Raw genomic sequence first — 21753 nt, forward strand, 5'->3', positions numbered from 1 at the left:
AAGATCAAATTTTTCAAAATCAAATTAGCAAAAAAAAACCTGACCTGATTGAGAAAAACAGATGTCATTTTTGGATTTAGCGGTGCAAAATGGTCCGAATTCAATTGAAAAAACCTAGACAACTTGCAAGAAACATTTTTTTGTAACCCAGTGTAATACAACAAGAAAAGCACTCAGAGAGCGCAGACCTCCGCCAAGGCAGATCAGTGGGCTCCCGTGGCCCCCCCAACCCCCCACCCCCGATCACCACCAAAATGTCATCATTTCTTCCTTGTGCCAGTATCAACATTTCCTGAAAATTTCATGAAAATCCATCCACAGCTTTTTGAGTTATCTTGCTAACAAACAAACAAACAAACAAAAACACGCAAACAAATACGCACGCACGCAAACACACAAAGCAAAGCGATCACATCACCTCCTGGCAGAGGTAATAACACATATATAAGCAGTACCGGGTCTTTATGGGTTAAGCAAGCAGACTAACAAACAGTGTCTTTACTGGTGAAATACAACCATATTTCAGAATCCCATCCCTGCTCTCATTTCGTGTTTGTGTCCACACCCTTTCGTCCTACTCCACATCTCCAGCGCCTCCCATTTCCCCTGAGGCAGCGGAACCAATGGCCTGTAGATGAGTGTATCCCTTTACCTCATCATCATGATTGAAGCCCTGTTCAGCTCACTTATACACACTCAGCGCATGTGAAAATACACAAACACAGTGCCAGGGCAAGACTGTGGAAAAGTGAGATATTCAGATGAAGGCCGGTCCAAAAACACATCAAGTTTTCCTGGAAGAGAAAAGAGTACGAAGGTGCCTGTCTGCTCTCTGACCACTTAACAAGTGTAGGGAAAAGGGAGCCGCTCACTCACTCACTCACGGTGGTGGTTTTCCCCTTTGGCAGACTTGTGAAAACAACGTCTGCAAACTCAAACTGAATGCATTATGTTTGGAGAGCTTATTCCACAAGATGCTCCGGTGCTTTATTTATCTGAAAGTTCCTACACTCTGAAAAATAGAGGTACGAGATCAGAACATGTATGTACCTATAAGTACATTTTTTAAGAATGTTCTCTCAAAAGTTCAATATTTTAATTTTTAGGAGGCTGGAATTGCACCTTTAGACTATAAAAAAGGGTCCAAAGTTATGTAAAGTACAAATTTGTACTAAAAGGTACCCTGCAGCATTAAAACGTGTGTAGACCAGGGGTGTCAAACTCATTTTAGTTCAGGGGCCACATTCAGCTAAATTTGATCTGAAGTGGGCCCAACCAGTAAAATAACACAACATATATAACAATATAACATAATGACGTATAAATAATGTCAACTTCAAACTTTTCTCTATGTTTCAGAGCGAAAAAAGTAAATTTACATTATGAAAAAGTTTACATCTACAAACTATCCTATCAAAAAATGTGAATAACATGAACAAACTAAAAAAATAAGCGTATTTTTATCAATATTCGGCCTCAGTTTATCATTTACACATGTACATTATAACTTACAGATCACAGTGGATCCACAAACACACAAAACATATAATAACAGGCAGAATCTTGTTAAAATTGTACTTACTTCTCTTAAGACATTTCAGGTTGTTCATATTTGTTTAGGTTATTTACATTTTTTGCAAAATTATACTTTGTTTTCGTGTAAATACATGAAAATTTTTATATTTTGAAAGAGAATAATTTGGAGTTATCATTATTTATGTGTTATTATGATAGTATTAGACTGGTCCTGCCCACTTGAGATTGAATTGGTGTGAATGTGGAACCTGAACTAAAGGGATTGGTCATATCTTAGTGTAATTTTTGCATTTCGCAAATTCATCCCACGGGCCGAACTGGACCCTTTGGCGGGCCAGATTTGGCCCCCGGGCCGCATGTTTGACACCTATGGTGTAGACCATGAGAATAGGCTATAGGCTAGGAGAACTGAGCAGTAGGCCTAATTGCAGTTCAAACATTAGGCTTAGCGCATTATTTATTATATATCATACTGTAATTACTCTATATTATATTTAATAATAATTTGTGTTTTAATTTAATAGCCCAATTAGCTCAATGATAATAGCCTAATAATTTATTTAGCTTATTAGAACCTCTGATTATTGCCATAATCTCTGTTTTATCAAGTTTTCATTCACACCTCCATGTCTTGATGTCGTAGCTTGCCTATGCCGTTTTTCTTTGTTTTTTTTTCTCAATTAGGCCACCGGTTCAAACTTTAAACATCATGGCATTATCAACTATACAACAGTTTTCTTTCTATGTGAAGTACTTAAGGTACAAAAATGGACCATTTCGAAAGGGGAAAAAGTACACCCCCAGCAACAAGCATTTGTACCCTTTTAAATACAAGCTGGTACCTCTATTTTTGAGAGTGTAGGGATTAAAAATGAAAGAGTGGTGTTTCCTACAGAAGGGTTAAAGCTCATCTTTATGGGCTCCATGGTAGATTACACAGGCTTTTACCCTCTGACTGCTGCTTACACCAAACAGATACATTAGGATCCTTGCAACTCAACATCACATGCTTCTTCTTCTCTGCCTGTGGAAATAGGAATCACAGGAACACACAATAGCCGGCTTTGTGCGATCCCGTCGTCTCTGTTCTCTTTCCACATCTGCCGGTCATACAGTAAACCTCGTGTCCACCGTCTGGAAATTAAGACGCTGCTTTGGATTAACCTTCACTTATCCAAACGCAGCGCCCACTTTGCCTACGCATGGACATCTATAGGTCTACGGGTGTGGTCATGTGCGACGGTTTCAAACGTCTAATTACATGTTTAAGTACTCAGTGTGGAAGGGAAGTACAGTCAGTGACATATAACATGAGAAGATGCATAGAAGTCTAGAGCTGGGGTGTCAAACTCATTTTAGTTCAGGGGCCACATTCACTCCAATATGATCTAAAGTGGGCCGAACCAGTGAATGAATGAATGAATGAATGAATGAATGAAAGCTTTATTTTGAACATGTAGACAGTGAAATCGAAACAAAAATAAACCAATAAAATATAAGTACTGGTACATAAATGATTGATAAGCAAACAACAAAATAAATAAATAAATAAATAATTAAATAAATAAATAGTAAATAATAATATAATAATAATAATAATAATAATAAATAAATAAAATTAGTAAATAATAAAAATGATAATAATAATAATAATAATAATAATTTAAAAAATAAATAATAAAACAAATGAAATGAAATTATACATGCTCGAAAAGGAGTAGGAAGAAGTAAAAACTTATGTACTCCTACCCCCAATTTCTTTTCCTTCTGATCATTATATAGCAATTATTATTTTGTATGAATATAATAATAATAATAATAATAATAATAATAATAATAATAATAATAATAATAATAATAGGATAACAATATCACACATCCTTTTACCTATGTACATTAATATAATAATACCCATTTACAACTTTTCCTACCAAAATATTAATACCAGCTATTAATAAAAACTAAAAAGAACAAAAACAAAACAAACAAAAACCCTCAAACAAAAACACATATACATACATAATATAAATATATATAATATTCTACATTGTCCTATATAGTAATAATATATTCATTTATCCATATTTAAACTACATATTATCTGTGCATATGTGTCAATAATATAAGTTAATAACATAATGATGTAAAAATAATGCCAACTCCAAACATTTCAATGTGTTTTATTGTGAAAAAAGTAAAATTATATTATGGAAACGTTTACATCTATAAACTGTCCTTCTAAAAATGTGAATAACATGAACAACCATGAAAAAAGTGACATTTATCGGGAAAAATAAGTGCAATTTTAACTATATTTTGCCTCTGCTTATCATTTGTAAATGTGCATTACAACTTACAGATCACAACGGATCTGCAAATTTACAAAATATTTTAGTAACTGGCAGAAAATTAGTACAATTGCACTTACTTCTCTTTACACATTTCTAGTTTTTCATATTTTTTGTGAAAGGCTAGTTTGTAAATTTACACGTTTTCATGTAATTTCACTATTTTACACTAAAACAGAGGAGAAATTGGGAATTGTCATTATTTGTAGGTTTTTATCCAATCCAATCCAACTTTATTTGCAAAGCACTTTAAAACAACCGCAGTGGACCAAAGTGCTGTACAGAAGAATAAATAAAACCAAAATAGAAGAATAAAATACAGAAATAGATTTAAAGACATAGAAACTGTACAAAAAAGAAAAAAGTGCTGTACAGAAGAATAAATAAAACTCTGATAAAATACAAGAATAGATTACAAAGCCATACAATTTAAAAACAACAAAAATAAATAAGTAAATAAATAAATAGGTAAATAAGAACAATAAACTACTACCAAATAGAAAACAATCGAATAATAAAGATAGTACCTTTATGGTAGTATTTTACTGATCTGACCCACCTGGGACTAAAGTAGGGCTTTTTATGGCCCCTAAAGTGTCACACTCTTGCTGTTATTTATTTTTTTATTTCAGCAATTAAATTATGGGCAAAAAGTGTGTTGTAATGCAAGTGCTATTGAACATGTACTGAGTAAAGTATTAGTGAAAATTGATTAGTAATGCCTTACACTACTGCGTTACAGCAAAAAGTAATCTGTTACTGTAATGCATTACTTTTGTAACATGTTACTCCCAACACCAATTGCTGCTAACCGGTTGTTAAGCTATACATCAGTAAAGTCACGTCCTACTTCTGGGTCCGCTTGTGTTCATTTCTCTGTTTTCAATCTGCTGTGTTAGGGCTGCTGTCTTGGCCAGGACACTCTTGCAAAACAGATTTTTAATCACAAGTTTTTTTTCCTGGTTAAATAAAAGTTAATAATAATAATAATAATAATAATAATAATAATAATTATTATTATTATTATTATTATTATTATTATTATTAGTAGTAGTAGTAGTAGTAGTAGTAGTAGTAGTAGTAGTAGTATTACAATACTACTACTACTACTACTACTACTACTACTAATAATAATAATAATAATAATTATTATTATTATTATTATTATTATTATTGTTAGTAGTAATAGTAGTAGTAGTAGTAGTAGTAGTATTGTAATAATAATAATAATAATAATAATAATAATAATAATAATAATAATAATATGTTAGACAATCAACTAACACTAGCTCCCACTCCATCTTCTAAACCAGATCTCTATGGGTTCCCCTGATACAGAGTAAACTTTTACAAGGGGCTTGTGCAGGTCTTGAAAGTCTTAAAAAGTATGGAATTTTTCAACACTGTTTTCCAGACCTTGAAAAGTCTGGAATTTTGTGTGAAAGTCTTAAAGTATGGAAAAAAACTGCTCTCATAGTTGAATTTTAGAGTATGGTCAAAGGCACACAATCCTGTAAGATAAGAAATACATGAGGAAAGTATAAAAAAACTGGATATGATTTCATTAACCGGTCGGTACTGGAAAGATTCTAGTGAAACTTTTGGGATTTTCATATGTTTGGAAAATGTTTCTGTCGGTAAAACATAATTTACTGCAAATTATACATTAATTCATTGATGCATTTATTAAAATTAACTTTTCTACTACACACAACAGGTACAATGTCAACCAAAAAAGTTGGCAGGCAAATATAAAAGTACATAAAGCCAATGTCTGGGGGGAGGGAATAGCAGTTTTGAAAATGTCTGGAATTTTTATCTGGATAAACAACAAGTACCCTGTATTTATGATGTACGTATGTAACACTTCACACAAAAATGAGTTCACATATTTAGTTTAGTTTATTTCAGACACAAACATAATACAAATCATAGGGAAAAAAATAAAACAAGACAAAAATAAAAAATGGAATAATCCTATCATATCTGATTTACCAGTTGCAATACCGGTCCAACAAAGACGGGTTTAAAACACATGTCGGATCCAACCATAATTAAAGGACGGTGACTATACATTGCTAAAGTCAGGCATTTGCTCCGTCTCTGTCGTGTTCAGACATGTGATGTACCAACAACCTGATGTCAAGATAAGTGCGTTGCTCAAGCGTCCATCTGCAGTCCTAATGCAACTGTTTATTATGGGATGAGCAGCGTGTTTAAGGACTGCAGACTGTATACGACACCTACAGAGGATCCACCAGTCACTGTCCATATGCTGCCGTGCAAATTAAAGTCCCCGTGAGGCAGCTGGAGATGAGCTTTTGCATACTGATGTGATTCGTGTAGAAACAAGACGCAAAGTAGGCTGAGTTCCAAAAAGAACAGTCTGCTCTGATCTGACTGCTCCACAGGTCTAACAGCCCATAATATCTGCTCATAGGTTCAGAATCATCATAATAATGATAATAATAATTAGTGCTGGGCAGCGCTTAAAATTTTAATCGCAATTAATCGTGTGGATTTCTGCGATTAATCGTGATTAATTGCATAGTTATATGGGGGGGGGGGGGGGGGGGGGCGGCATCAACAGCGTGTATTGCCTTTCAGTGATATATCAGACTTGAAGTACTCGGGTGATAAAAATAATTCCACATTGCAGCGCTTCCAAACAACTTTGTCCTTCTCACCCCCACCATCTGAAGACATTTAAAATGAAAATGTCCACGGAACAGACCGCTACTTTTCTCCATGTTTATGTCCACACCAGTTTATTTCTGGTTGTGAGAGATTGACAGGAGTCTTAAGCCCACTAATAAGTACTAATACTAATAAGACCAAGAATATGTGATGTTCAGTTGTTCAAAGCGAGCAAAGGGGGCCCTCTAGTGGTCGGAATAAGTGTCACTAACCTATGTTTTGTCTTTTTGGTGTTACCGTAGTCAGTTCGGACATAAGAACATATATTTCTTTCACTCTGTTTGTATGGCCCCAAAAATGTTTGCCTGTGAGTATTTTATGTTCAGTTGTTGTCAGAATGAATAGTATAAAATATCTCTGATGTGAACCTTTGTTGCTGGATAAAAAGACGTTGTAAAATTTAAATTAATCTGTAAATGCTAATCGTTAGCATGTCTATGGATTTTCCCATTCAAGTTAGCATCGAGCTAATCACATCGTAAATAAGTAAAGGTTAGTTCAAAGGCTGGCATATTATACCTAAACACAACCAATGAATTTACATAAACTTAGCATGAGCCTGCATAAAGAATTAGCAACCCATCTCTGACTGCTAGCATAAACAAATTAGTTTAAACATGTTAATAACACACTGTAATAAACACATCCAAAATAACGTCATAAACATGTTTCTAACGGCACGTTTGCATGTGAAATTATTTAGCAAACAACAGAATGATTGATACATACAGGCGTTGCTTCTGCAGGAGTTAAACAAAGTTTGACTCAGCATTTCTTGGAAAGTTCGCTGGCGTTTGGTTCTAGTGCATGTGGAGCGCCAAAATAAAAGCATGAGTTTCAAAATAAGAGTTCGTATGTATAAGTGAACTAAGACTTGCTTGAAAGGCAGAACAGCATTAACGAGAGATTTAAAAAATTGTCGGCATTATTTAATGAATGCGTTAACGCGGTAATAACGCATTAACTTGCCCAGCCCTAATAATAATTAATAATGAACTTTAGGCGGTAAGTTGCACTTCTTCCCACCCCTTTTCTTTTCGGGCATGTAAATGGAACTATTGTGCTGTTCTCCTGTCTAAGATTGTTATGATTGTTGATATTTGTATTATTATGCATGTTTTGCTTGTTCACATATATGTTAAATTTCATTGCATGTTTGGAATAAATGACTAAATCAAAATCAAAATCAAAATCAGTATTGTCATGATCCCTTATGCATCAAGCCTTTTTAATGTTCTTGAATGACTAATGCTGCAATTAATGTATCTGATGGAAATTTGCCTTTCCAAATAAAAAATAATAAAACAATAAATTAAAAAAATAATGAACTTTAATTGGATGTAAAATTAGCCTATGCCCTTGCATGTGTAAAGTACCACCACATATTTCACCCATTCCAAACATAATAAAATCTAAAAACACCATTAAGAATATGTACAGAATGACTTTATTAAGTTTGTGCATGACCTGTTGCATAAAAAAACTAAACATGGAATGTGATTTCATAGGGGGTTTCAGCTTAAACCCACCCATATTTCACCAACTAACCTATGGATTTACACTGGAATATTCACATACACACACAAATAATCGATCATCATCAATTTAAATGCCACCGCTAGGATGTTTCACAAACAGCCATCAACTACCGGTTATTTTTTCTCTCTTTATATTAGATATTTTTATAAATATTTGAGGAAATCATACGAATTTTTTTTTTCTTGGTATTTAGTCCCAGATTTATTAATTAATTCATCTGAGTTTGAGTTTCAGTTCAACAGTTTCTTTTACAGTTTATTTAAAGCTGCAGGAACTGAAATCAGGGTGAAACAAAAACAGAATACACAGCTTCCTTCTGCAGCTTTTTCCTCTCATTCCAAATCAAATAGTTACATATAGAGCATTGGTTGGCAACCTTTCCTATCTGAAGAGCCATTTTATGACAGAAATAGACAAAAAATATATACTGTCCAAGCCAAAAGATTCCCTTAAACCTCAAAGGGGTGACTGTTTAAGAAGTTCTTTAGAATTAGTATGTACAGAGTATGTCGAAAATGAATCAAATAACACTGGTCTACAATTTTTTAGAAATGATTTGCTTCAGACATTAAATGTGCTAAATGTATTTTAATAAGATTAATTGGAAAATAAATGACAAAAGTGCCAGTTTGCTGATGTTTTCAAGGTACATGATTAAGTGTTATTACACATATATATTGGTTTATGTACATTTATGTAATAGTTTTAGAAATCTTCCACTAAATAGAACCTGTAAAGTGAATGTATTCTAATGTGCAGACAGTGTTTTGAAGTAGATCTTGTAGCTCTGAGACAAATATTCCTTTTGAGTCAAACCCATTCTCTCGTTAATTCTTGAATTTCACATTTTGACCCAAGGCTGTATCTTGGAAAGTTCAGCCAACCAGCATTTTTGACTTGATTTTTCTTTATCAGTGACTCTCATGTGGTAAAATTTCATTACTTTTATTCTGGAAGCATTTTCCTTGTAGACCAGTGTAACAGAAGTACAGCAGAAGAAATGGTGACATTTGTCATTATTGTGTTTTTCAGCAGAAATGAACTGGTATTTGCAATAGAGTAAACAGATTGAACACTTTCAGTCTACTTTTACTACCACCACTACTACTACTTGTATTTTTTTTACTCATTTGGAGTGTAATCTACATTTTTATGATTGACTGAATGACTTTACGGTTGCAACAAAATGTGTAAAAAAAAAAATAATAAAATAAAAAAAAAGTGTCATTCATTTCCAGACGTTTTTTGACAAAGCCACAGCCACTTGAAAAGGGCCATAGAGCCATACGTGGCCCCCGGAACCACAGGTTGCCCACCTCTAATATAGCGTGATCAACCTGTTGTTGTTTTATGCTGTTATTGAAAACTAAACCAACTTTTCCAAACTTCCATTTTGGACATGGAGTGATGTCACTTCCTGTTTCCAATCCATATCTGTTGCTTCCTCTGTATTAAATTTGCTCCATAAAACACACCCAGTTATTTTCCCACTCTACATATGAGAATATATACAGCAGAAGAAGTGGATAGAGCTGATAAATAAAGTTAGAAGTCTTAATCGAAACCAGATCTTTATAGATTACCCAGTTAATAATGAGGCTCTTATTAGGTATTTCATATCTTCCCACTTCATCTTTCATTTGTCAGACCTTTATCTGTGTTGTCCACCTCAGGGGAAGGTGAATAAAGTAAATATTTATGTCAATACACAGCTGAGCATGAAGTGAAGCAATGCACTGTTATAAACATATAAGGAGCTTAAACAATAAGACACTTAATATCATAATTAGGGATGTCCGATAATGTTGGCCCACCGATATTATTGGCCCGATATTGGCATAAAAATGTAATATCGGTGAATATCATTATCGTTTTTTTTGCCTATCATTAAAACCGATAAAATAATGCTTTGATTTCGCCGGCATTTACCGACGCATAAATGAAGCATTGTTTGTAGCTGAAAGAAATGTGCAGTTTTCAAAACTGTACAGTAGAGTTGCCACACTGTAATAGACTCATGGAGGGAGGGAGAGAAAATAAATAAATATGGCATTTTTTCCACAACTTAAGTTGAAGTATGTATTCTTTGCACAGACAGTGTTTACATTTTAAAAGCCTTGTTGCATTTGAGAATGCATCCAATGGGGCATCACAATAAAATTAGGCATGATGTGTTAATTCCATGACAGGAGATATGTGATGTTACCTAAAATTAGTTTAATATCCCACATATATCGGCAGCAGTATCGGTAGATATCGGAATCGGAAATTAAGCGTTGGACAATATTGGCATATCGGTTTCCCTAATCATAATCTACAACAGGTACAACACTAAGATAAGATAAGGTAAGACAGAACTTTATTGTCTGTAAAAACCTGCAAAAACGGAAATTTGGTTCACATATCTGCAAGATAAGCCCAAGATATAAACAAAAATATTTGGGGCCTTTCTTAAAGTTTCTCAAAAACACTGACCTGAAACATACCCTTGACCCTGTAGCTACATCCTAACACATCCGGTAAGGACGCTCAACATTAATTTGATTAACCCAGCAATTTTTGTTTGTACTATAAATGTATCTGCCATTGGGTGTATTGCAATAATACTTGTATGCCATGCTCTACACTGGCCCTACAATCCCTTGAGTAGTGTTGATCTGCTGTCTGGACACATTTGAATGGTATTGCAGTATGCATTTAATTTTGTAACTTTGTGTATATTTATGTTCTTTATTTTTATTTATTTATGCATTTACTTTCTCCTCCTTGTAAACCTTGATAGATGAGATGCGGGACTGGGGTTACTATAGCTCATATTGTATGTCTATTAGCGATGTAACGATGTGAAAATTTCATATCACGGTTATCATTATTATGGCGGTATTATTGAAATGTGCTCGAAATGTTCAAAAAGTTCTTGTCTTATACACAACCTGAAATAATTTAACCAAGTTGTATTTTGGAATAAAAAGAAACAAAAAAAAACATCAAATAAAAGAACAGGTACAATGCACTTTCTGTTGGCAGAAACAGAGAAATATGAACATGTAAGCATCAAACATATAAATGTGCATTAAAGATGGAACCTTATGGACATTGTTTGACCATTTTCCATCTAAAGTTTGTGTTGAAAGTGCAATAATCAAACACGGTTATCATGATAATTAGAACTGAAATGGTAATACTAACCGTCGGGACTTTCACCGCGGTTTATTGTTATACTGGTAACACTGGTCTACAATTTTTTAGAAATGATTTGCTTCAGAGATTAAATGTGCTAAATGTTACGTATTTTAATAAGATTAATTGGAAAATAAATGACAAAAGTGCCGGTTTGCTGATGTTTTCAAGGTATATGATTAAGTGTTATTGCACATATATATTGGTTTATGTACATTTATATAATAGTTTTATAAATCTTCCACTAAATAGAACCTGTAAAGTGAATGTATTCTAATGTGCAGACAGTGTTTTGAAGTAGATCTTGTAGCTCTGAGACAAATATTCCTTTTGAGTCAAACCCATTCTCTCGTTAATTCTTGAATTTCACATTTTGACCCAAGGCTGTATCTTGGAAAGTTCAGCCAACCAGCATTTTTGACTTGATTTTTCTTTATCAGTGACTCTCATGTGGTAACATTTCATTACTTTTATTCTGGAAGCATTTTCCTTGCAGACCAGTGTAATCGTTACATCCCTAATGTCTATGTTCACTTTGTATCTATGTACTGTGACTCTAATATTCAAATTTCAAATAAATAAATGTTAAAAAAAAAAAAAAAAACTATGGAAAGTAATCGTATTTGAGCTAAATCATTGAATTTAGCCTTGTCTGAACCCTAACTTTTAAGAAAGAAGACGTAAACATCATACATTACATTGGTAATTGAGTTTTTGGATGTGGAAACGAGTTTTATGGCATCAAACAGGTTGAATAACATCCAGTTTGTGTCTGATTGGTAATTACATCTGTCAATCACATATTTAACCCTGTGATTTGCCAAAATCAGGGCATCACAGGGTATGTTTTTGACTTTTTGAAAACACAGGAAAAGAGCAGATCTAGTCCCATGTTGTCTCAGATCGATTAAATACAATATGCAGGAATGGAATTAGAGATTTTAAAAAAACTTTCATGCACTGCAGCTTTAATTTCTGACAGTAATAGGAGGAGTTTTTCTTGCTCCAAACATTTGTCATGACCACCTCCAGTCGACCTCCGTTCTCCTATTACAGTCCACAAGCCTTTCTGCTACTATTGTTTCTTATGTGCATGATCTTTTTTCCTTAGTTATGTGAAATTGTAGCAAAGGCTTTCATTTCCACAGGCAAAAAAAAAGTACATTAAGTCGGTTTAAGTAAATGGGAAGCATCATGTAAAGGAGTTGTTTCCAGGGAAGTCAGGGTCCATAAATAGCTTAAATAGCTTGTTTCATATTAGTGTCGACCCAGGCCCTTCAATCACATGGGTATGGTGCTGCTTTGGGGAAGGTTTTCTTTTTTTTTTTTTTTTTTCATGGTATCCTTGTTTAAACATGCTCATTTGGCCCGTATGTGAGATTAGAGTATGTTTCAGATGTGGTCTGCCATACCCTGGGACAGTCTCTCCTAGGAGCTGAGGGGTTACAGAGCTCAACTGGGATCCAGGCTGCCTACACTGCTCTCGGGCTTTTTCCCAGGACTAGAGCCCCAGAAATAGTTTGTCCTGCTCTCTCCTGCAGTGAACCAAAGTTTCCCACTCTTCCACAGAGCATGGGGTCCCAGCTGACTAGAACATGTACGATAATGATAACCAGCCAGACGCCATGGACGGTCCACTGAGATAATGACTCTTTTGTCATATCACTTAAAGAGGCAATATGAAGTATTTGTACTTTCAAATAATGAAAAATGACCTCAAACTATCATGTGTTTAGGATAAAGAGCTCTGAAGTTCTGCCAAAGATGCCAGTGTATTGGACTGTAGAGATATGAACTGAATATATTTACATCAAGGAGCGGGGGGATTTATGTGACCACTAGAGGGAGTAGTGAGTAGTGCTGCACCAATGAATTGATTAAATTGATCCAAACCGATTCTTAAAACAGGGTTCCCGCGGGGTCTTAAAAAGCCTTAAAAGTCTTGAATTTACAAATCTGCATTTAATACCTTAAAAAAGTCTTTAAAAGGCATTAAATTTGATATGATAGATCTTAAGTTATGTTCCCATAAGCTTGTTTGCTGTATTGTGTTTAAATGTGTCTGTTAAATGTCTAAGCTGCAAAGACAGTAACGTTAGTCGACTCAGTTCCACCCGTCCCAACCCGACAATTTATATTGAAATTAGGAACCATTTATCGCTAACTTTGCAAAAATTGAGTCTGATGTTGAAATGGCAGCGTTTCTTCTACAAGGGTGAGTTTGATTATGAGGTTTATGAAGGTATAAAGTCATTATGGGATGTTATTATTTTTGCTAAGTTGTTTGTTGATCCACGGTTCAGACTAAACTGTGACAGTTCTGACCTTGTTTGTGCGATTCCAAACAGATCTTTAGTTCAGTTATTGACAACACAAACGAAGGTGGTTGTTTTCAGTCTAAAAATAGAGCTAAGCTAACAGAGCTACAATGTAAACTATCAGCAGATGCAGCACATGGAGGTTTTAAGACACTGTTATTTTGACCGACTGTCAAAATAAGCAGATATGACTTTGAAGAACTTGATGACACCATAATACAGATATGTGTTAACAATGATCTTTATACTTTATTCGGTGGCTGATACAGTCTGTGGATACATAGTGTTGATTCGTTGGTGGTTTTGGTTTTGGTTCTGGTATGTGACTCACTTGGTGTTGAGTCTGGAATATAAATACCACACAGAACCACTTTAAGATGTCAGTATTCAGTCAAAACAACAAGGAAAGGACAACTTTTACCACGTCACAACATTTTGACATGAATAAATCGACATATTCCGTTTTCCATGCATGGCCAGATTTATACGGAGGGAAGGTATTTGCATTAAGTCTATTTTCATCCTGAAGGAAGAATCTCATTAAAGATAAGCGCTGTCTCTGAAAAGAGGTGTAGAATGACTTTAATGGATCTAAAATGACTAAAACCTGAAGGTCATTTCTGCATGTAAGTGATAAGTTTCTTCTATACATGCACAAATGACATCCCTGACATTTAGAGAAAAAAGCACATGCCACTATACAAATTAAGAGTTCAGCCTTTCAGTTTGGACTTTGGGGTAATTTTAGCTGTGTTTACTTTGAGGGATACAATCAGTTTTGGTTGCAGCACCTGCACATAAATCCAAAAAAGAGAAATTATACTGATTTTCCCTGAAATTCTAGTTTATTTTATGACTTGTTGCACTGTTCATTGACCATTTAATCTTGTTTTCTCGTCATTTTTACCTACAAAAATAATATTTCCTTGCTATTTTATTAGTTTTTCAGTAATCCTAGTACAAATTTGTAGCTTGTTTCTTTATTTTTACTGTTGAAACATGCCTGAAAAACTCTGGGAAGAACAAATACAGTTCTTGGTGATTTAATATACATTCCCCTTGTGTGCCAAAATAAATCTGGACCAAAGAAAAACTGAAACCTGGATATTCCTGACTCAAAACATCTGAGTGGTGATTTAGACAAGCATTTCCCCGCTTCCTTTGCCTGTGCTGTTGTGACTACAGTTTGTTTTTGAGGGACAGGAAAGAGTTAAACAATTGGAGGTTACAAAATAATGGTGAAGAGGGTGGGTGGTCCCTGCTGATTGCTATTTATCACAGATGAGAGCTGAGGAAAAGGGTTGGGATGTGGATTAGGACACGGAGGCGGCACAGAAGAGGCATTAACTCCGGCATGGCTGATGCTGTAATACATATGGGTGGAGGGAACAAACACGGTGAGGTCATGTCGAGAACGAGAACAAGGGGGGAAAAGGGAAAATAAAGCGTGTGATTAAAGTGTGGAATGTGTGTATCTGTGAAGATTCATGTTTCCATACGTTCACACTGGACAGAGAGGAAAGCAGCTGAGAGTACACACCCAGGAAATGTGACAGAATTGGCAGCTGTGAAAAGAAACTTGCACTTTTAACCCATCAATAAAAGCAAGATGAGAAATGAGTAGTGTTGTGCAAGGTACTTCCAAACTGTAATCCATTACAGATTACTTGTTACTGTTATTTAAAAGTAATTCCTTACCTTACAATAATATTGTCTTAGAATTGTAATGCGTTACATGACTCTGTATTACTTTGTAGTTACATACCATACAGACTCTTGTCATGAATGGTGCATGCGCAGTAGAAACGCCCCCCCCCCTCCCTCCAAATACAAGAAATAGGAGAGCCTTGGGACGCATAAATTTGCTCCCCGAAGTACATGAAGATGGATAGCTCAGTAAGTAACACCTGGGGCGCCGCTACCAATTGTGGACCCCATGGAAGGTTAACGCTGTGGGCCCTTCAGGAAACACAATATCTGTCGCTGGGGGGTGGGGTGGTGAACGACTGGAGGTAGTGCCGTAACAACCCCAACAGGCGTGAAAACAAGAAGTAAAACTTTAAACGTCCGACTCCTGGCTTCTACGCCCCTCTTTTACTGCGGAGCTTCCACGAAATTTTCACAACTTCCAACCTATATATACACTGGGCCCCTAGAAATGCTGGGCCCCATGAATTTGTCATGTTTAACCCCCCCCCCCCCCCCCCCCCCCCCCCAAGAGTAACACTATGGTCTACAATGTTCGACTCATACCAGGAACGCTTGCATTTTTTTCAACATTTTACATGTTCAAACGGGGCGCTGGTAAAGAAATCCACAATCTAACTAGTCATAGAAACATTATCTTACCTTGTCAATGCTGATTATAGGGATCATACAAACTAGGGGTGTAACGGTGCACTCGTTTGTACCGGGGGGCCTTCAATATAATATGGAGGTGTACTGAATGAACACATGTAGCCCAAGTGGAGAACGCAAACACTGGCCTTAAGTTTCCACGTGAACCTTGAAGCAGAACGCACACAGTATGAGCAGGGTGGCTGCAAGTGGAACCCATGTGCAATATTTGATATCGTAGACGGTTCACACACCATACACATGCTGAACATGAACTAACATGGCAGCTCAGAGCAGCGTCACAGGTACAAAGCCAGAGTTGGAAGACCCTCCGTCTTGTCTAATGCCACGTTTCCACTACATGGTCTCGACTCAACTCGACTCGGCCTTTTTGTGTTTCCATTACGAAAAAGGACCTGGAATCTGGTACCCGATGCTAGTTTTTTGGTATCACCTCCGCCGAGGTTCCAGGACTGGGCAACAGATACTAAAATGTGACGTGTAAACACTGCAGACCACTGATTGGTCAGAGTGTTGTCTCTGTGACCTGCCGTTTTATGAAAAACAGATGTGGAAGTTTACAGTAAATATGTCAGTAGGTTAATCCACATGAAGACAGCCCACAAAACTACACCATGGTTTGTCGAAGAGGTTCAGTTCTAAAAATTCAGCATGAGCTTGATGAGACAACACACAACGAACGAGTTTATCAGCAACTCTCTGAGCAGACGACACGGAACTAAAGCGCCACATTGCTATGACATGTAGGTACTGTAAAGTCGGTAGTATCCTATAATGGAAATGGTTTTTCAGGAATAGGACCTGGTACCCGAGTCAAATCGAGCCAGCTCCACATAGTGGAAATGTGGCATAAGGTTTCCGATTTGGGAGCATTTCGGAGCAATGGGAGCGATTCACTGTACCAAACTGAAATTTCTCTGTACGGTTACACCCCTAATGCTAACTAGCTTCTTGAAAGCAGGTTAGGCTTAGTAATGAGCATACGTCCATGTGGACAATGTACTGTCTTCTGCCGTCTTCACCCATTGGTTGAACACCAACAAGAAATAGAACTTTACTGACGCATTTTTTAGTCCTTAAAAATGGTGTTGCTGTTTTGTTTTTTTCATTGAGTCCCCAGAATCCACTCAGAACTTGGTAAAACAGCTTTTTCCTGTGCTGGACCTTGGTCATGGAACAATTTGCAAAACTCACTTCAGCTTCATTATTTCATTACCCCGGGTGAATTCAAATATGTTGTGTCAAACTGTCGAACAGAAGTGTGTAACTGCTATCCTTAAACTGGTTTTCAGCTTTTTGTTGTTGTTGTTTTCCTTTTTATTTTCATGTTTTAAATCACTTTTACAGAGCAGTAACAAAAAAAAAAGAAAAAACAACACACACAATATAACAAGGGGGGATGTTGTTCCGTACGCATTCGACTGCTTTTTCGTACTTGATCTGATATCAAAAATTAGTGTCCTTGAATATGGTCCATTTCTTCCATCTTCGCTTAAAAGTTCCCATCTTAATCCTCAGATGAAAATTTTAACTTTCCCATGGTATATATTTCCTCTATAATGTCCAGCCATTGTTGTGGTTGAAGAGGGTCACTTTTTAACCAGTTCCTTGTGACTACCTTTGTGCAGGCAAGAATTAAAATTTTAAATAAGTAAGTGTCTTCTCTTTTAATTACGTCATCAGGTACTAGACCAAGGTGGATAGTCTGGGGGTCCACTGGAATTTTATAGTTTAAAATGTTCTCCATTGTCTGAACAACATGGTTCCAAAACATTTGCATTTTCACACATGTCCAAAAGATATGTGAGTGGTTGGCATTTATGTGACCACATCCTCTCTAACATTGCTGCTGTTTTCCTAATTGTTTGCTTTTAATGTTTGGTGTAATAAAAAAACCAATGAGGTTTTTCCAGCCAAATTCTCGCCAACTTTTAGAGCTGGTTGTTGTTTTTTAGCCCTTTTATGCTGTCTTAATTGTATGTAAGTTTTTACTCTGTCAGTTCATTTGTAGTGTACTGATGTGCTTCTTGGTCAGGGACTTCCTGGTTAAATAAAAAATTTGAGCAATTAAATTATGAGCGAAAAGTGTTGTAACGTAATCGCTACTGAACATGTACCCAGTAAAATATTACTGAAAACTGATTAGTAATGCCTTACACTACTTACTGCATTACAGCAAAAAGTAATCTGTTACTATAATGCTACTATAATGTTACTATAATGCAGGGGTGTCAAACTCATTTTAGGTCAGGGGCCACATTCAGCTAAATTTGATCTGAAGTGGGCCGAACCAGTAAAATATTAACTAGGGATGCACCGATACCAATATGAGTATTGGCATCGGCTCCGATACTCAGTGTGTGTACTTGTACTTGTACTCGTAAAAGACATCTGATACAAATGCACCGATACCACTTACGGCCGTGTGACATTCACAGTTCAGTGCAGCAGGTACGCGGCAGTGGAATAATGTGTGTGGAGTGTGGAGATTTTTCAAAATAAGTGACGGTGATAAAAGTAACGCTGACTGCAAGTAACGTTACAGACACAGACAGATACGGATGCAGCGTTCTGTCCGTCCTCTGCGTACATTCCATCTGTTTTCCAGGTGCTCGCGGATGCGTAAACAGAATGAGAATACCAGCGGGTGTACAGAGTGGTGTGGACCGCCACCAACAGAAGTGAAAACGAAATTTATCGCTCATTTCTCTTTTCTCTTCCTGCTGAAGCTAAGCTGTTAAACCTTATCAGTGAAAACGCTGCAATATTAGTATTACATTAGTGTTGCCTCTGTCGTCTCCATGTTTGTTATTACTGACTTTCTTCTTCTTCTTCTCAAAAAACTTTCCTCTTCTTCGTGGTATTTGTCCAGTATGGTTAATTCAGAGCGGCGCCCCCTGGAGGATTAATTGAGAAACACTCATTCCAACACATTAAATGTCAGTAGCAGCACGTTTTCCAGTCAGACTAATGACAATGACAATAAAGCACATTTACAAAAGGAACTAAGAACTGGAATGGGATTATCAAGTACTCGTATCGGTACTCGATATTGGCAAGTACTCAAATGTAAGTACTCGTACTCGGTCTGGAAAAAAGTGGTATCGGTGCATCCCTAATATTAACATAATAATATATATAATGTCAACTCCAAACTTTTCTCTATGTTTTAGAGCGAAAAAAGTCAAATTAAATAATGAAAATGTTTACATCTACAAACTCTCCTTTCAAACAATGTGAAAACATGAACAAACTGAAAAACGTAAGTGTAATTTTAACAATATTCTGCCTTAGTTTACCATTTCCACATGTACATTATAACTTACAGACTACAAATACACAAAACATTTAATATCAGGCAGAATATTGTTCCAATTGTACTTACTTTTCTTAAAACATTTCAGGTTGTTCATATTTGTTCAGGTTATTCACATTTTTTGCCAAATTATACTTAGTTTTAGTGTAAATACATGAAAATATTTACATTTACAAAGAGAAAAATTTGGAGTTGTGAGTATTTACAGATTATTATGATAGTATTTTACTGGTCTGACCCACTTGAGATTGAATTGGTCTGAATGTGAAACCTGAACTAAAAGGATTGGTAATATTTTAGTGTAATTTTTACATTTCACAAATTCATCCCTAGGGCCGGACTGGACCCTTTGGCAGGCCGGATTTGGCCCCCGGGCTGTGTGTTTGACACTTGTGCTATAATGCATTTCTTTTGTAATGAGTTACTCTCAACACTAGAAATGAGATGTAGCATGAGAGCCAAAAAGAGAAAGGGAGGAGCGCTGCAAGCAATGACTGTACCATGCAAATCATTAAATGACGGCATGGTCAATGAGGATCTGGAGGCTGCTTCATCTCGTAAACAAATACTTCGTCCCCATTCCAGTCCAAGTAAAAGGACTTCAAAACAAGAGGGGTTTTCTTTACGGCTTACACGCGCATTCCATTAAGCGACTTATCACCCGAGTTGCAGATAACGCGGAGTGAGTCAATGGTCATCAAAGACAGCACGGAGGAGGCGAGTTTAGCAATCAGCTTGGGAATAGTAAGGGAGACAGAAAGTGGAAAGCCAAGAAGTGATAACGACACGAGGCTGCGAGGACAGGCTGGTCCTGTCACAGGCGGCGGTGTGATGTTGAACAGCTGTAGAAGACAGGGCCTCCTTTTCCTGTGTCCAAACCCAGAACATCAGATCTGAGGAAGAGGAGATGAGTTCCTGCAAGGACACAAGTGAACATTTTTAGGAGGCGGGGGGAAGGTGGTGGTGGTTTCTCAACGGTGTCTGCTGTGTTTCTCAACCCGTCTGTGTTTTGCTGTTGCGGAGAGGAAGTGAAACGTGTACTTTATCTCAGGATGAAAAAAAAAACGTAGCTGCAACATGCCACACTGATTAAACATGGTGTCTCTGTGTTGTGTTGTTGTTCAGCAGGTTGCTCTGGCTTATGTAACAAGGAAGTGCATGCCTTTAATTATGTCCTAATATTCACACAGATGTTATAAAACTGACAGTCACATGTTCAAAAGCTGAGATCTCACATTTATTTTACATCTGCCGATACATGCATATACTGTATTTTTCTGACTATAAGTCGCTCCAGAGTATAAGTCGCACCAGCCAAAAAATGTATAATAAAGAAGAAAAAAACATATATAAGTCGCACTGGACTATAAGTCGCATTTCTGGGGGAAATTTATTTGATAAAATCCGAGATCAAGAACAGACAATTTCATCTTGAAAGGCAATTTAAAATAATAATGGATTAGAGAACAACAGGCTGAATAGGGTTACGGTATGCTAACGTAACACATTCAGCATACATACATGACGCATAGACAACGAACTGAGTACGTGTCTGGTATGTTAACGTAACATATTACCTGGGCGTGGAGACAACTGCGCTGTTGACAAACCTCTCCCGGCAGCACGTTGTTCAAGCACCCATGTGCGAACTCGTTCCTCTAGCTGTGGCCACCTAGCTTTTAGCCCGCGATTCGCTTTTTTTGTTTTCTTCATCGCAGTAAGAGTAACCTCCGCTTTTCGCCAGTCCCTCACAAGTTTCTCGCTCACTCAGAACTTTCTTTCTGCTGCTCGATTACCGTTTTCGGCTACATATTTCACTACTTGCAGCTTGTAATCTGCAGAATATGATTTTCTTTTTGATGGCATTTCTTTCAGCCCATCTCAGTTGTCTTTATAAGTTACCGGTAACGTTGAAATATAAAATTTTCAGTGGTACAGAAGTAGCAGGTACAGGTACACAAGCCTAGAGCACACTCTTGTGGTTATCAGTGTGAAAATAATGAACATGTGAAATTACATAATAATGTGTTAATAATTTCACATATAAGTCACTCCAGAGTATAAGTCGCACCCCTGGCCAAACTATGAAAAAAAGTGCGACTTATAGTTCGGAAAATACTGTAGTCCAGGGGTGTCAAACTCATTTTAGTTCAGGGGCCATATTTAGCCCAATTTGATCTCAAGTGGGCCAGACCAGTAAAATAATGACTTAATAACCTATAAATAATGACAAATCCAAGTTTTTCTTTTTGTTTTAGTACTACTCCCCCCCGAATTAACCCTTTCATGCAATTGTGAGAACCTTAGTTAAGATATTTTTCCTGAGTGTTTTTATTCCTCTTTAGGCATGAAAAAAAACAATGCAATCAAGTTTTTTTGTTTGTTTGTTTTTTTAAGCAGTTACAAAAATGTCCACTCAGCCGGACCCCATGCATTTAATTTTTTGAAGCAAAGAAACATG

At 36.4% G+C, this 21753-nt stretch overlaps 1 protein-coding gene and 1 long non-coding RNA gene across 3 annotated transcripts in view; one reads left to right on the forward strand and one right to left on the reverse strand.

Annotated features, from left to right (window-relative positions):
• zgc:153184 (capZ-interacting protein) overlaps positions 1-21753 on the forward strand; it is a 51817-nt gene that overhangs the window by 16412 nt on the left and 13652 nt on the right. The window lies entirely within an intron of this gene.
• Positions 3579-20862, reverse strand: LOC115431799 (uncharacterized). The gene is made up of 3 exons (XR_003937141.1): positions 20551-20862; positions 20095-20097; positions 3579-3588 (listed from the first exon to the last, which is right to left on the reverse strand). It is a non-coding gene; the product is annotated as an uncharacterized LOC115431799 (long non-coding RNA).

This window comes from Sphaeramia orbicularis, chromosome 13 (genome assembly GCF_902148855.1).
Source record: "Sphaeramia orbicularis chromosome 13, fSphaOr1.1, whole genome shotgun sequence".
NCBI classification, from domain to species: Eukaryota; Metazoa; Chordata; class Actinopteri; order Kurtiformes; family Apogonidae; genus Sphaeramia; species Sphaeramia orbicularis.